The sequence below is a fragment of the Chiloscyllium plagiosum genome, chromosome 1 (assembly GCF_004010195.1).
Source record: "Chiloscyllium plagiosum isolate BGI_BamShark_2017 chromosome 1, ASM401019v2, whole genome shotgun sequence".
Taxonomy (NCBI): Eukaryota; Metazoa; Chordata; class Chondrichthyes; order Orectolobiformes; family Hemiscylliidae; genus Chiloscyllium; species Chiloscyllium plagiosum.
In genome coordinates, this window is record NC_057710.1 from 7,391,670 (window position 1) to 7,408,120 (window position 16,451).

Sequence of the window (16,451 nt, forward strand, 5' to 3'; positions counted from 1 at the left end):
CGGATACAGTGGGGGGGTGGTGGGAGGATGCAGGAGTGAGGTGGGGAGGCATTACCGAGGGAGGGGCAATGGGGAAATCCTGAATCCTGTTGATCAGGGAGGAACTGCCTGGGGAAGGGAAGGGAGGGATTCGAACGTGAGAAAGATGATGGAGAGAAAAGCAGCTGGAGACAGATTGGAGAAAAGGAACACCAGTATTTCCGAGTGGTTAGAGAGACACTGTGTATTTACCAGATAAGTTAATAAGGATTTGATTAGTTTCTGGAGCTGCATCTCTTGATATTATACCTCCTTGAAGAGATAAAATATGTGCTACTTTTAATATGTAACTGACAAATCTTCATTTGTTAACTGCTTACTTAATAAATTTTCTTTTTTTTAAAACCATAAGACAACGTGTAGCGAGATAATTTTTGACTGGGTGGAGGACTTACTTTGATGTGCAAGAGCTCAGTCAGTCAGCTTGTGCTGTTAGTGTGCTCTGGAGCGTTAGATGTTTACTTCAAGGACACAGTTTGACCAGGAATTTGAAAGGACTTTCCCCATTAGAGCAGAATTAGGCTATTCAGCCCATCGAGCCTGCTGCACCATTCAATCATGACTGATGTGTTTCTCAACCCCACAGCCCACAGGCCTGTTTCCGTCCCCATTGAATAACCATCGTCCATTGTCCTCACCTATTAATCATAATGTGGAGGTGCCGGTATTGGACTGGGGTGTACAACACCAGGTTATAGTCCAACAGGTTTATTTGGAAATACTAGCTACCTGATGAGGGAGCAGCGCTCCGAAAGCTTGTACTTCCGAATGAACTTGTTGGACCATAACCTGGTGCTGTGTGATTTTTAACCTGTTAATTACTTTTGGTCTCAGTTTGGAAATGTTTTATAGATTCCGACCCCATCCCCTCTGCATCACAGATTTCCCTACCCTCGGTGTGAAGAAGTTTGAGTCTGAATGTCCTTGTCCTGATTTTAAGTTTATTGCCTCCTCACCCCTCCCCACCTCCCCACTTCGTTCTGGCCTCTCCCACCAATGTTTCTGTCCTCTAACAAAGCCCCTTCCTTATTTTAAACATGTCGGTGGGATGAGTCCCCTCAATTTCTCATACAGCAGCCAAGTGTGAACCCTTGCACGGGGATTCTGCATGGGATCCTGGGCAAGGTCGCCATGGCAACCGCTCCCTCCCTGGTCACAAGCCACTGAGCAGCAGGGGCTGATGGGTAACCAAAATAAAAGGCCGCCTCATGCCTGTTTGTTTGGAGCAATGCCCAGAGGCAGACGGAGGGGAGGATGTGTCCCATTAACCGCCAGGTTCTGTCTGTTTGCACACAGCTAAGTGCCTCACTGTGCAAACTGCCTTTCCCAGAGTTTCGGTGTGGGGGGGAGGGGGGTGTAATGCCCACTGGAATTTGGAGCTCATTTTCATTAAAATGCACTGAGCTTCCCCTTCGCCCTCCTGCTCTCTCGGCGTTTAGAGCCCTGAGCTGAGTGATGGCTGGGTGCGGGGGTCCAGGGTCATCAGTGAGGCAGCACTTATGCAGAGGCCTGGTCTGACCCAGCTCGGAGTGCCCGAGGTCAGAGGGCAGCGTCTCTGTTTGTTTATCAGAGAAAACGGTCCGAGGGCTCGGCTGTGCTCTCACTGCCCTCTGCTGGACAGCAATGAACTGCAGGTTCACACATCCCTCTCCACGTCCTCCCCTGCCACTACATAGAGTCATACAGCACAGAAGCAGACTCTTCGGCCCAACCCGTCCATGCCAGCCAGGTTTCTTAAACTGAACTAGTCCTACTTGCCTGCAGCAAGAACAGAAATTGCTGGAAAATCTCAGCAGGTCTGAATAGTCAAGGTCTTTTTCCCAGGGAAAGGGAGTCCAAAACTAGAGGGCATAGGTTTAAAGCGAGAAGGGAAAGATTTAAATGGGACTCAACTTGCAACTTTATCACACACAGGGTCGTGCGTGTATGGAATGAGCTGCCAGGGGAAGTGGTGGAGGCTGGTACAATTGCAACATTTAAAAGGCATCTGGACGGGTATATGAATAGGAAGGGTATAGAGGGATATGTGGCAAATGGGACTAGATTAATTTAGGATAACTGGTCATAATAGATGAGTTGGACTGAAGGGTCTGATTCTGTGCTGTATAACTCTATGGCGATATGGTGTGCAGCAGGGTTGGTCAGTGAGGAAGTAAAAAGTGCGAACGTAGGACTCACCTTCCAATTACCTACCCAGCCCCCAGTTCCCCCTCCTCTCACTGAACAGTTAACACATGATCTCACTCATCTGTGAAATTCAAAATAATGTCATTTAAATTAGAATGCTGCATTTGCCTGGCAAATAATTGAAGCCCGTGAAAAATGACTGCCGAATGCAGAAGGCTGATCGCTCCCACTCCTGCTCTGTAATTGCGCTTCATAAATTTAGATTTGATATGCAAATGAGCTGCATTTTAATCAGCAGCGAATATCTGGGCAATGTGTCTGCAACAAACACTATATGTAATTATTACTCATTAGGGGAGGTTCGCTTCACTGGCTGGTGGTGTGTGTGTGTTTGTGTGTGTGTGTCGGTGATGGGGAACATGTCAAATCCCCACTGGAGAGGAGGACGCAGGAAAAGATATTCCCAATGTCCGAGAGGTCTGGAACCAGGGCTCACAGTTTCAGGGTGCGGGATAGGCCATTTGGGACTGAGATGAGGAGAAATGTCTTCCCCAGAGTGTGGTGAGCCTGTGAGATTCACTGTTTGAGGCCAATACATTGAATAGTTTCAAGAAGAGTTCATACATTGTTCTTCGGACTAAAGGAATCAAAGGAGGACGAGGGGACTGGATTGGAAGAACAGTCTTGAACCATAGGATCATAGAATCCTCACGGTGTGGAGGCAGGCTGTTAGGCCCATTGTGTCCACACCGACCCTCTGAAGAGCATCCCACTACTTTATCCCTGTAACTCTGTATTTCCCATGGTGAATCCACGTAGCCCACACATCCCTAGACACTATGGGCAATTTAGTGTTGCCAGTCCATCTGACCTGCACGTCTTTGAAGGGCTGAATGACCTGCTCCTATTTTTTATGAAAGTTGCTTATTAGGGCTATCGGGAATAGTGTTCCTCAGCTGAATTCCTGTTTGGGAATTGGGACGCAGGGCGGTAAGTGCTGAGGTAAAGGATTTCATGCATCATGACTAAAGTTTTGTTGTCCCTTCTGCCGACTCAGCCTCAACCCTGCTTCTCCCTAGCTCACCGCCTTCATCCAGACCCACAGCAATGTCATTGCCTCTTGGCTACTTCTGAAAAGACTGAGCAAGCCACTCAACTGGCAAGAAGACAGCGGTGGTAATGAAGTCATAGAAGAGTCGTACAGCACGGAAACAGACCCTTCGGTCCAACCACTCCAGGCCGACCATAATCCCAAATTAAGCTAGTCCTGTCTGCCTGAGCTTGGTCCATATCCCTCCAAATATTTCTTATTCATGTACTTATCTAAATGTCTTTTAAACATTGTAACTGTACCCGCATCCACCACTTCCTCTGGGAGTTCATTCCACACACAACCACTCTCTGTGTGTAAAAGAAAATTGCTCCTCATGCCTTTTAAAAATCTTTCTCCTCTTACCTTAAAAATATGTCCCCTAAACTTGAAACCCCCCATCCTAAGGAAACAGCACCTGCCATTCACGTAACCCATGCCCCCCATGATTTTCTAAACCTCTTCAGGTCACCCCTCAACCAGTGAAGAAAAGGTTGCAGTCTATCTAGTCTCTGTTTATAACACAAACTCTCCAGTCCCAGCAACATCCTGGTAAATCTCTTCCGAGCCCTCTCCTATTTGATAAAACTCTTCTTATAGCAGGGCGACCAGAACAATACACAGTCTGCCAGTAGGGGGCTTATCAATGTCGTGTACAATCTCAACATAACATTCCAACTCCTATGCTTAAAGATTTGAAAGCAAGCGTGATTAAATACCTTCTGAACCATCCAGTCTATATGTGACGCAAACTTCAAAGAATTATCTACCTGCACCCCCCCCCCACCCCCAGGTCTCTCTATTCTACATGTCACTGAACATCAGAGATTTATTCAATTTGAAAACTTTTACCGTTCTCAAACAGATAAGCAGCATAAAAAAGCTTGATAAACTTCTGATATCAAAAGCTTATTTTCGTTATCATAATTTAATCACTCGAGGAAAATACAGCACCATTTAATTGGAACCTATTCGTACTTTGAAACTAATTAAATGCAAGCAATGAGAACATCTGATATTTTGCTGCCTGTTTGAGTAGCGCCTTGGGTAAAAAATAAGGGTTCGTGCTAAATATTAATAGATTTCTTTCAGTAAAAGTTGAATTTCTGGTACTGGAGAGGAAGAGTGTTCACTGGAGTTCAGAAGAATGAAGGTGGAGTCTCATACAAACTCTAACAGGACTGGAGAGAGTAGATTAGATTACTTACAGTGTGGAAACAGGCCCTTCGGCCCAACAAGTCCACACCGCCCCGCCGAAGCGCAACCCCCCCATGGGGGAAGGATGTTCCCAAAGACCAGGGGCTCCGGAAGCAGGGATCACAGTCTAAAAATATGGAGGACTGAGACGAGGGGAAATGTCTTAAACCCAGAGCCTCTGGAATTCTCTGCCACAGGAAACTGCTGAGCCACATGTGACATTTCCCAGAATTCCAAAGGTACTTCATTGTTCCCCGGAGCATCGGAGGCTGAGGGGTGATCTTGCAGAGGTTTACAAAATTATGAGGGGCATGGATAGGGTAAATAGACAAAGTCTTTTCCCTGGGGTCGGGGAGTTCAGAACTAGAGGGCATAGGTTTAGGGTGAGAGGGGAAAGATATAAAAGCGACCTAAGGGGCAACTTTTTTCACGCAGAGGGTGGTACGTGTATGGAATGAGCTGCCAGAGGAAGTGGTGGAGGCTGGTGTAATTGCAACATTTAAGAGGCATTTGGATGGGTATATGGATAGGAAGGGTTTGGAGGGATATGGGCCAGGTGCTGGCAGGTGCGACTAGATTGGGTTGGGATATCTGGTCGGCCTGGATGAGTTGGACCGAAGAGTCTGTTTCCATGCTGTACATTTCTATGACTCTATGACTGTAAAGCCCTTTGAGACATCAGTGGTCATAAGAGGTGCTGTATAAATGTAAATTCTTTCTTGGCTTTAACACACCCTATATTCTATTTCTTGTCTTCAGATGAAGGAGAGATTGACCGTGTGGAATCCTGCACTCCCATTGGCTGTGAGCTCAGAGTCAAGAAGGGCATTTAATAAGGTGGTGGGGGGGTCACAGAGTACCCAAACCCTACCAGCTTCCCACCACCATCCTACCTTCCCCAGGATTTGATTTGGGGCAGGAAGAGCAAGAGTGAGCACCCCTTCCACTCTGTTGCTTACTTATAGAACATAGAACAAGACAGAACAGAACAGGCCCTTAGGCCCTCGATGTTGCGCCGACCTGTGAACTATTCTCAGCTCTTCCCCCTACACTATCCCACAATCATCTATGTGCTTACTTAAGGATTGTTTAGCCTTCTCAAGGATGACCCTTAGCCTCTTCCATCCTTTGTCTCTGGGGCTAACCCGGCTGTAGAATGCCCTGTCACCATGTGGCAGATCTGAGAGGTTGGAGGTACCTCGTCACCTCGGGCACTGGGCGGATGTGGACTGTGGTGCCGTGATCTGAGGTGATCAGTGCCAAATCAGATAGAAGGCCCGGGAGAGTCTGCCCCTGATTCTGCCAACCCTGTCCCTTCCCCATCAATGGTCCCAGTACCCACACCCTCTCCCCACAATCTCTTAGCTCAGACTCCACTGCCAGAGGTGTGTCTCTCCGACAGCAAACCCGACTTCCCCTGTGTGACTGAGCACCAGGCTCTGACTGATGGGCAGACACCTCTCACAGGCCCAGGATCCTGCCACAGGGTGGGCTTTTGATTCCAGGAGCAGGCCTCTGCTCGGGGCCCCATTCTCACCCCTTTTGGGTGGGTCTTACCTGAGGAAGTCAGCGTGGGGGCATCTCTCCAATTCTGCAGCTGCCTCAGCGAGATTCCGACGGGCTGGAAAATTTACCTCGCCTGGTGGGGTGGAGACACATCAAAGTGGAGGAAGGGCCTTGCCTGGCCTCATGGAATCATTCTGCTCTTAGAACATAAGAGCTAGGAGCAGGAATAGGCCATTCAGCCCCTCGAGCCTGTTCCATAATTTAGTACAATCATGGCTGTTCTCAAATAGGCCTCAACCCTGCTCCCCACAACCCTCCAATCCAACCTGTCTGTCACCTCCTTAAATTTATTCAGCATCCACCACACTCTGTGGGGGAGTGAATTCCATGACCCTTTGAGAGATGTAATTCCTCCTCATCTCTGATTTAAATCTGCCGTCTCTTAGTCTAAAGCTATAATCTCTTGTTCTAGATTGCCCCACATCCAATTTGTCAATCCCCATTCGCGTCTTTTTTTGACCTCAAAGACTCCCCCACCATCCCATTGCCATCCTGTCTTCAAAACTCCAGCGAGTGTAGGCTTGAGCTGCCCAGTCCCATGAACCTTCTCTGAACTGCCTCCAATGCAGCTCCATCCGAAATCTTGACACATCTTTGGCAGAGAAGTTCCGCGCACCATCGGTCTGCAGTAGTGTCTGAATGCTGCATGGAAACAAACATTTCAGAGAAAAGCTGAGTGAATGATTCACTGTAGGGTGCGCTGCAGGTTACCAAGTTGTAAGATTATGATTAAAGAGCTAGTAATGAGGACAGGAATAGATCCGTTAATGACCTCACCGCTCAGCTATTATAAAACAGTCATTCTCTTTCAGAGAGGGTTTTTTTTGTCAATGTTGCTGGTTGAACAACTGATGATCACTCTGGACTGGGACTATCAAATTCCTTGACACTGAGGGTCACAGAATTATTACAGCAGAAGCTGGCCATTTGGCCCATCGTACCTGCATTGGCTCTGTTCCCCAGTGCCCTTTCCTCCATATCCCTGCCCACCATTTCTATCCAAACTATCATCTGATGCCCCAATTGACACGGTCTCCACCACATTTCCAAGTAGTGCAGCACTGACCATTACTACTGGCTGAGTGAAAACATTTAGTCCTAACGTTACCCTTGCTTTATTTTATTCATTCACGGGATGAGGGTGTCACTGGCTAGGACAGCATTTATTGCCCAGAGGGCAGACAAGAGTCAACCACGTTGCTGTGGGTCTGGAGTCACATGTAGACCTGACCCGGTAAGGATGGCACTTTCCTTCCCTAAAGGGCATTAGTGAACAAGATGGGCCTGTCCAACAGCGGATTCATCATCGATTCTTAATTCCAGATTTTTATTGAAGTCAAATGTCGCCATCTGCCATAATAGGATTTGAACCTGGATTCCCAGATCAGTACCTGGGTCTCTGGATTAACAGCCCAGTGATAACATCACCAGATCATCACCTCCCCTTCGTTTGTAGGTCATTTTGAACCTGTGCTCTCCTATTGCCTTGTACCAGTGGGGGCATGCACTTGCATTGGAAATGGCTCAGAGACGTTCACTTCGCTTTTTCCTGGGATGAAGCTATTGTTTTTTAAGGAGGAGGTTATACAGATGCCAGGATGAGGGGCTGTTATCAAAATCTGTACAATTTGGAGGGTACTCAGCAGGGTCAATGTTGAAGGATTATTCCCTTCATGCTAACGGTAACCAATACTCTCCAGGGGTAAATCGAGGACGGTGGCACAGTGGTTAGCACTGCTGCCTCACAGCGCCAGAGACCCGGGTTCAATTCCCACCTCAGGCGACTGACTGTGTGGAGTTTGCACATTCTCTCTGTGTCTGTGTGGGTTTGCTCCGGTTTCCTCCCACAGTCCAAAGATGTGCAGGTCAGGTGAATTGGCCATGCTAAATTGCCTGTAGTGTTAGATGAAGGGGTAAATGTAGGGGAATGGGTCTGGGTGGGATGTGCTTCGGCGGGTCAGTGTGGACTTGTTGGGCCAAAGGGCCTGTTTCCACACTGTAGGGAATCTAAGAGGACATTACAGTATGGAGGACATTAAGAGCCAGGGATAGATGCAGTCCAGACTGTATTTGGGAGTGGGTTAGTGGGGAGTGGGGTATTTATATACTTCCTGGACTTGGTTACAAAGCCAAAAATCAAAGACGCAGCACAAAGGGCACCTTGTCCCTATCTACTCTATCCAGCCAGCTTCTGAGGTTGAAAACCTTTATCTGATCTCCTCTCAAATTAAATGTCCATCATCTTGTTTACAAGTGTGACATTTCATTTACAACAATATAATGCAAGCCAATAAGTGAAGGACGGGGTTGTGAGTGATGGGGCATCCAGGGGCTGTGAGGATTGTGGTCTCAGGGGAAAGGCAACCCTCAAACGGTGCTGTTGACCCGGGCACGGGGTTGATTACCAAAATTCTTTGGTGGGATCTGGTCGCCACTCGCAAGGCCAGCAGCTCTTGCCCCATCCGAAGTTGGGCCGACCAACCCATTTCGGAGTCAACACTGCTGATGTGGGCCTGGAGTCACGTGTAGTCAACACTGCGTGAACAACAGATTTCCCTCCCTGAAAGACATGGGTGAACCAGATGGGTTTTTCCAAGAATCTATCAGGTTTATGACCACATTAGTTTGTTTTAATTGTATAATTCTGGATTTATTCATTAAAAACTACCACTACACTCTATGACTAGAGGTGGGTTTTGAACTTGTGGTGAGGAATGAACTCATTTCCTCTCATCCAATGCATTTATTAGCCCCGTGGCTACACCATTGTGCTGCCTTTCCTTAATTGGAGAAACAGAACAGAGAAATATAGGAAATATAGCAAGAGTAGGCCATTCAGTCCTTCAAGTCTGCTTCAACATTCAATACTATCATGACTGATCATCCTCTTTCTTCAGTTGTCCCTTTAGCTCTGGGAACTGTATCTAACTCCTTGAGAATGACATGGGGGAGTTGGGATTGTGGGTTGTTGGGGGTGAATGAGACAGTATCGTTGAGGTGGTAGGTGGCATCTTGACAATATGCACTGGATGAGAGTAGAACACCCAGCATGGGGTCTGCCTCCTGCGGCTCACTGCATCATTCTCATATATCAGAAAGCTACACTTCCAGCTCCCATCCCAGACAGACCCCAGACCCCAGCCCCCAGCTCGGAACTAGGGCTGAGGCCACAGACCTCACAGGGAATTGGGGCTGTTCCCACAGACCCCACAGGGAATCGGGGCTGTTCCCGCAGAACCCACAGGGAATCGGAGCTGTTCCCACAGACCCCACAGGGAATCGGGGCTGATCTCACAGACCCCACAGGGAATCGGGGCTGATCCCACAGACCCCACAGGGAATCGGGGCTATTCCCACAGACCCCACAGGGAATCGGGACTGTTCCCACAGGGAATCGGGGCTGTTCCCACAGACCCCACAGGGAATCGGGGCTGTTCCCACAGACCCCACAGGGAATCGGGGCTGTTCCCACAGGGAATCGGGGCTGTTCCCACAGACCTCACAGGGAATCGGGGCTGTTCCCACAGACCTCACAGGGAATTGGGGCTGTTCCCACAGGGAATCGGGGCTGTTCCCACAGACCTCACAGGGAATTGGGGCTGTTCCCACAGACCCCACAGGGAATTGGGGCTGATCCCACAGACCCCACAGGGAATCGGGGCTGTTCCCACAGACCCCACAGGGAATCGGAGTCTGAACTGAACCCTTCTCACAATGTGCCATGACCATGGGTTAGAGACCTGACCTCCTGTGGACATTTTGGATGATAAACCATAGGAATCGAAGGAGGCCAATTGATGAGGTAATGTCTCATCTGTTAATCCACGTTCCTGCCTCATTGCCCGTACCCTTGATTCCTTTAATGATTAAAAATCTCTCGATCTCAGTGGTGAATGACCCAACCTGTCCTCTGTGGTATAGAAATTCCACAGATTCAACACTGTCTGAGAGAAGAATATCCTCCTCTTTTCTGTTCTGAATGTCTAACCATTTATCGTAAGATTATAAGACCATAAACTATGAGATATTCACGCAGAATTATGCCATTCGGCCCATTGGGTTTGTTCCGCCATTTGATCATGGCTGTTACATTTCTCAATTCCATTCACTGTTGTCTACCAGTAACCCTTTGATCTCCTTACTAATCAAGAGCCTATCTGTCTCTGTCTTACATACACTCAATGACTTGGCCTCCGTGCCCCTCTGTGACAGTGAGTTCCACAGATTCCCCACCCTCTGGCTGAAGACATTCCTCCTCAGTTCTAAACGGCAACCTCTTCACTCTGAGGCTGTGCCCTTAGGTCCTAGTCTCTCCGACTACTGGAAGCATCTTCTCCTCATCCACTCTATCCAGGCCTCTCAGCTTTCTCTATGTTTCAATGAGAATCCTCCCCCTCGTCCTTCTAAACTCCATCAAGTACAGACCCAGAGTCCTTAACCACTCCTCATATGACAAGCCTTTTCATCTCCAGCATCATTGTTGCCAATCTCTTCTGGACCCCCTCCACCACCAGCATATCCTTCCTTAGATACAGGACCCAAAACTGCTCACAATATTCCAAATGCAGTCTGACCAGAACCTTATGCAGCCTCAGCAGTACATCTCTGCTCTTGTATTCCAGCCCCCTTGAAATGAATGCTAACATTATGTTTATCTTCTTAACTGCCAACTGAACCTGCATGTTAACCTTAAGAGAATCCTAAACTAGAACTCTCAAGTCCCTTTGTACTTCAGATTTCCAAGCCCTTCCCCATTTAGAAAATAGTCTGTGCCTCTGTCCTTCCGACCAAAGTGTATAGTGTCACACTTGCCCACATTGTGTTCCAGCTGCCACTTCTTCGCCCACTCTCCCGGTCTGTCCAGGTCCTTCTGCAGCATCCCCACTTCCTCAACACTATCTGTCCCTTCACTTATGTTTGTGTCATCTGCAAACTTAGCAACTTAATTCCTTCATCCAGATCATTGGTCTATAATGTGAATAGTTGTATCAACACTGACTCTGGTGGAACTCCACTAGTTACTGGCTGCCATCCCCACTCTCTGCCTTCTGCCAGTCAGCCAATCCTCTCTCTGTGCCAGTACCAAGGACTCCTATCTTATTTAGCAGCCTCCTGTGTGGCAACTTGTCAAAGGCCTTCTGGAAATCCAAATAGATCACGTCCACTCGCTCTCCTTTGTCTAACGTGCCTGTTACCTCCTCAAAGAATTCTAACACACTGGTCAGGTATGACCTCCCCTCGGTGAAGCTGTGCTGACTTAGCCCCATTTTACCATGCACTTCCAAATATTCTGCCATCATATTCCTAATAAAAGACTCCAAAATCTTACCAATGACTGAGGTCAGGCTAACCGGCCTCTAGTTTCCAGCCTTCTGCCTTCCTCTCTTCTTAAACAGGGGTATTCATTAGACATTTTCTGGGTCCCGCCCTGATTCCTGAAAGATCACCCCCAATGCCTCTACAATCTCCTCAGCTATCTCCTTCAGAACTGTGGGTTGTAGTCCATATAGTCTAGGTGATTATCCAACATCAGGCCTTTCACTTTCCCCAGCATCTTCTCCTAGTGATGGCCACTACACTCCCCTCTGCCCCCTGACTCTCTTGACATTCTCTCCAGTCCTGGGCTCTCCCACAATGGGAATCATCCGTCTCACATCTATCTTGTCAAGTACCTGAAGAATTTTATATGTACAATAAAATACAAGAGAATAGAAAAGAATCGAGTATAATGGAATAGAACAGAAATTTATTGTCACATGTAATTGCCGCACCACTCAATTTTCAATAAGGTTGGTTCTCACAGGCCCACGCCACACAAACTCTGCTCCCTCCACACCTGGTATCGGCCCAGTGATTGGACGAAGGAACTGAAGGCATTGCTGCTAAGTTTGCAGATGATAGTTGGAGGGTCAGGTCGTGTTGAGGAGGCAGGGCGGCTGCAAAAGGACTTGGACAGGCTGAGAGACAAAGCCAGGCAAAGAAGTGGCAGCTGGACTACAACGTGGGCAAGTGTGAGTTTATGCACTTTGGTAGGAAGAATAGAGGTGTAGACTATTTTCTACCCAGGGAAAAGCTTTGAAATATGAGGTACAAAGGGTCTTGGAAGTCCTGGTTCAGGCTTCCCTTCAAGTTAACATGTAGGTTCAGTTGGCAGTGAGGAAGACAAGCGCAATGTTGGCATCCATTTCAAGAGGGCTAGAATACTACAGCATGGATGTGCTGCTGAGTCTGCGTAAGGTTCTGGTCAAACTGTGTTTGCAATATTGTGAGCAGTTTTGGATCCTGTATCTTAGGAAGGATGTGCTGGTGTTGGAGGGGGTCCAGAGGAGGTTTACTGAATGCTCCTGGGGATGAAGGGCATGTCATATGAGGAGCGATTGGGGACTCTGGGTCTGTACTCGATGGTTTAGAAGGATGAGGCAGGAATCTCATTGAAACTTACGGAATACTGAGAGGCCTGGACGGAGTGGACGTGGAGAAGATGTTTCTGCTCGTAGGAGAAACTAAGACCCGAGGGCACAGCCTCAGAGTGAAAGGATGACCCTTTAGAACTGAGCTGAAGGGGAATCTCTTCAGTCAGAGGGTGGGGAATCTGTGGAAATCATTGCCACAGAGGGTTGTGGGGCCAAGTCATTGAGTGTATTTAAGACAGAGATAGAAACATAGAAACAAAGAAGATAGGATCATAAGGAGGCCATTCAACCCTTCGAGCCTGCTCCACTATTCATCACAATCATGGCTGATCATCCAACCCAATAGCCTAGAGTCCAGGGAAAAGTGGAGAATGGAGTTAAGAAACAAAACAGCCATGGTCAATTGGTAGAGTAAATTCAATGGGCCAAATGGCCTAAGTCTGCTTCTACATCCTATGGTTACAGAGAATAATGGAAGTAGAGTTACAGGGTATAATAGATTACTGAAATCCTGAAATTCCTGGAATTCCCTCTTTAAAGGCATTGTGGGTCTACCACAGCTCATAGACTACAGCAGTTCAAGAAGGCATCTCACCACCACCTTCTCAAGGGCAACTAGGTACAGGCAATAAATGAGAGGCATAGAAAAGGTAGATAGCCAACAGCTTTTCCCCATGATAGGGGAGTCTAAAACTAGAGGGAAGAGGTTTAAGGTGAGAGGGGAGGATACAAAAGGGCCCAGAGGGGCAATTCTTTCACACAGAGGATGCTGAGAGTCTGAGAACGGGCTGCCAGAGGGAGTTGTGGGGATGAGCACAATTTATTCCTTTAAGAAACATTTAGGCAGTACATGGATGGGGTAGGTATGGAGGGATATGGATCAAATGGTACGTGTATGGAATGAGCTGCCAGAGGATGTGGTGGAGGCTGGTACAATTGCAACATTTAAGAGGCATTTGGATGGGTATATGAATAGGAAGGGTTTGGAGGGATATGGGCCGCGTGCTGGCAGGTGGGACTAGATTGGGTTGGGATATCTGGTTGGCATGGACGGGTTGGACCGAAGGGTCTGTTTCCACGCTGTACATCTCTATGACTCTATGACTAAATGGGACTAGTTTAATTGTGAAAACTGGACAGCAGGGCAAGTAAGGCTGAAGGGCCTGTTTCCATGCTGTGAATCTCTATGACTCTAAATGGTGGCCCAGGCAGTGTTGCCCATGTTCCACAAGTGAATAAAAAAACACTTGGTTACTGTGTGGACCCTAATCAAGGTAGTCAGGGTGGTGGCAGCTAGTGGTGAAGCGAGTTATGCATGAAATTACTGAAGACTGGTGACCTTACCTCAGGAAAGAGAATGGAGGAGAGAGAGAATGTGCTGGAATATTACTGGGAATGCGATGTGTCTATCTGGTCCAGCTTGCCTTGATAGGAGTTTTGCTGCTCCTAATTACTGGATGCTAATGGTGCATTCACGGCTGTTTGAAAGACTGATTAAACACAGCACGATAATTGGTGCTCAGGAAATTAGAATGACTGACTGCTAAAGTGTTTGTCACTAACATAATGCAGTCACTCCATCACTTTCCTCAGACTTTCAGGATTTAGTCAATTTGCAGCAAATGTGGAAGGTTCTGGCAATTTGCCGTGGGCTGCAAGGTAGAGAATAAGTTAGTGGTTCTATGCAGCATCTTTCGCAACCTCAGGACTTCCCACTGTGCTTTGTAATTTAGGAACTGGGAGGGCTCCATTTACACATAGCAAGCCTCATGAACAGAAATACGAGTCACATTGCTTGAGGGATAAATATTGACCTGGTCACCAGGAAAAATAAACAATCCTGTTCTTCATGATAGTGCTTCAGAACCTTATACACCCAATGGAAGGTGGCGAGCATGGTGGCTCAGTGGTTAGCACTGCTGCCTCCCAGCTCCAGGGACCTGGGTTTGAATCCCACCTTGGGTGACTGTCTGTGTGGAGTTAGCACATTCTCCCGGTGTCTGCGTGGGTTTCCTCCCGGTGCTCTGGTTTCCTCTCACCAATCCAAAGATGTGGTGGTCAGGTGGATTGGCCATGCTAAATTGCCCACAGTAGTAGGTGGATAAGTCAGAGGGAAATGGGTCTGGGTGGGTTAGTCTTCGGAAGGTCGGTGTGGACTTGTTGGGCCATGTAACCTGTTTCCACCCTGTGGGGAATCTAATTCTATCTATTAGACTCAAAAATAATGTCTCACTTGTAAATAAACTTCTAATACAGTGTTATAAGGTCTTGGAGTCATAGAGCTGTACAGCATGGAAACAGACCCTTTGGTCCACCTCCTCCATGGTAAAAACAATGACTGCAGATGCTGGAAACCAGATTCTGGATTAGTGGTGCTGGAAGAGCACAGCAGTTCAGGCAGCAACCGATGAGCAGTGCTCCTTGGATGCTGCCTGAACTGCTGTGCTCTTCCAGCACCACTAATCCAGAATCCAACTCCTCCATGCTGACCAAATACCCTAAATTAATCTCCTCCCATTTGCCAGCATTTGGCCCATATCCCTTTAACCCTTCCTATTCATATACCCATCCAGATGCCTTTTAAATGCTGTAATTGCACCAGCCTCCACCACTTCCTCTGGTGGCTCATTCCAAGCATGCACCACCCTCTGTGTGAAAAAGTTGCCCCTTAGGTCCCTTTTAAGTCTTTCCCCTCTCACCTTATGCCCTCTAGTTCTGGACTCCCCTACCCTGGGTGAAAGACCTTGCCTATTCACCCTATCCATACCCCTCGTGATTTTATAAATTTCCATAAGGTCACCCTTCAGCCTCTGATGCTCCAGGGAAAATAGCTCCAGCCTATTCAGCCTGGGCGGCACGGTGGCACAGTGGTTAGCACTGCTGCCTCACAGCGCCTGAGACCCGGGTTCAATTCCCGCCTCAGGCGACTGACTGTGTGGAGTTTGCACATTCTCCCCGTGTCTGCGTGGGTTTCCTCCGGGTGCTCCGGTTTCCTCCCACAGTCCAAACCTGTGCAGGTCAGGTGAATTGGCCATGCTAAATTGTCCGTAGGGGGTAAATGTAGGGGTATGGGTGGGTTGTGCTTCGGCGGGTCGGTGTGGACTTGTTGGGCCGAAGGGCCTGTTTCCACACTGTAAAGTAATCTAATCTCTCCCTACAGCTTAAACCATCCAACCCTGGCAACATCCTTGTAAATCATTTCTGAACCTTTTCAAGTTTCACAACATCCTTCCTATAGAAGGGTGACCTGAATTAAATGTAGTAATCCAGAACTGGCCTAGCAAATGTTCTGCTCAGCTGCAACATGAACCCCAACTTCTATCACTAGGGCTACCTGCTGAAGCCTGTGGAATGGGCCTTGAACCCATAATATTCAAACTCAGAGAGATTCCCAATTGAAGCACAGTGTCCCAGCTCTGTTGGAGCTGAGAAGTGTCTTTCTGTCTGAGGTGTAAACAACTGGTGCCCATCCATCACTCAATGAAGCCCTAGTCACCACCTCCCCTCCCCACCATGATCAATAACCTGATATTGATTGCTCTGAAAATCACATCTTTCCAAAGAAACGTTATTGAGATGAATGTCTCAAAATCAGCCATCGCCCCACAGATTTGTGCACACTAAGTTTCATCCACCACCTGCCATTGCCAACAGTTTTCTGGAAACTTCTCATCATCAATAATAGATCTTACAGTCTCCGCTTCCTTAAATCAGAGTAACTCCGGGAATTTGAGTCAGAGACAGAGCTGCTCTAACCTAGGGTGGCATGGTGGCTCAGTGGTTAGCACTGCTGCCTCACAGCACCAGGGTCCCAGCTCGATTCCAGCTTTGGGCGACTGTCTGTGTGGCGTTTGCACATTCTCCCTGTGTCGGCGTGGGTTTCCTCCGGGTACTCCGGTTTCCTCCCACAGTCCAACGATGTGCAGGTCAGGTGAATAGGCCATGCTAAGTTGCCCATAGTGATAGGTGCATTAGACAGAGGGAAGTGGGACTGTGTGGGTTACTCTTCAGAGGGTCGG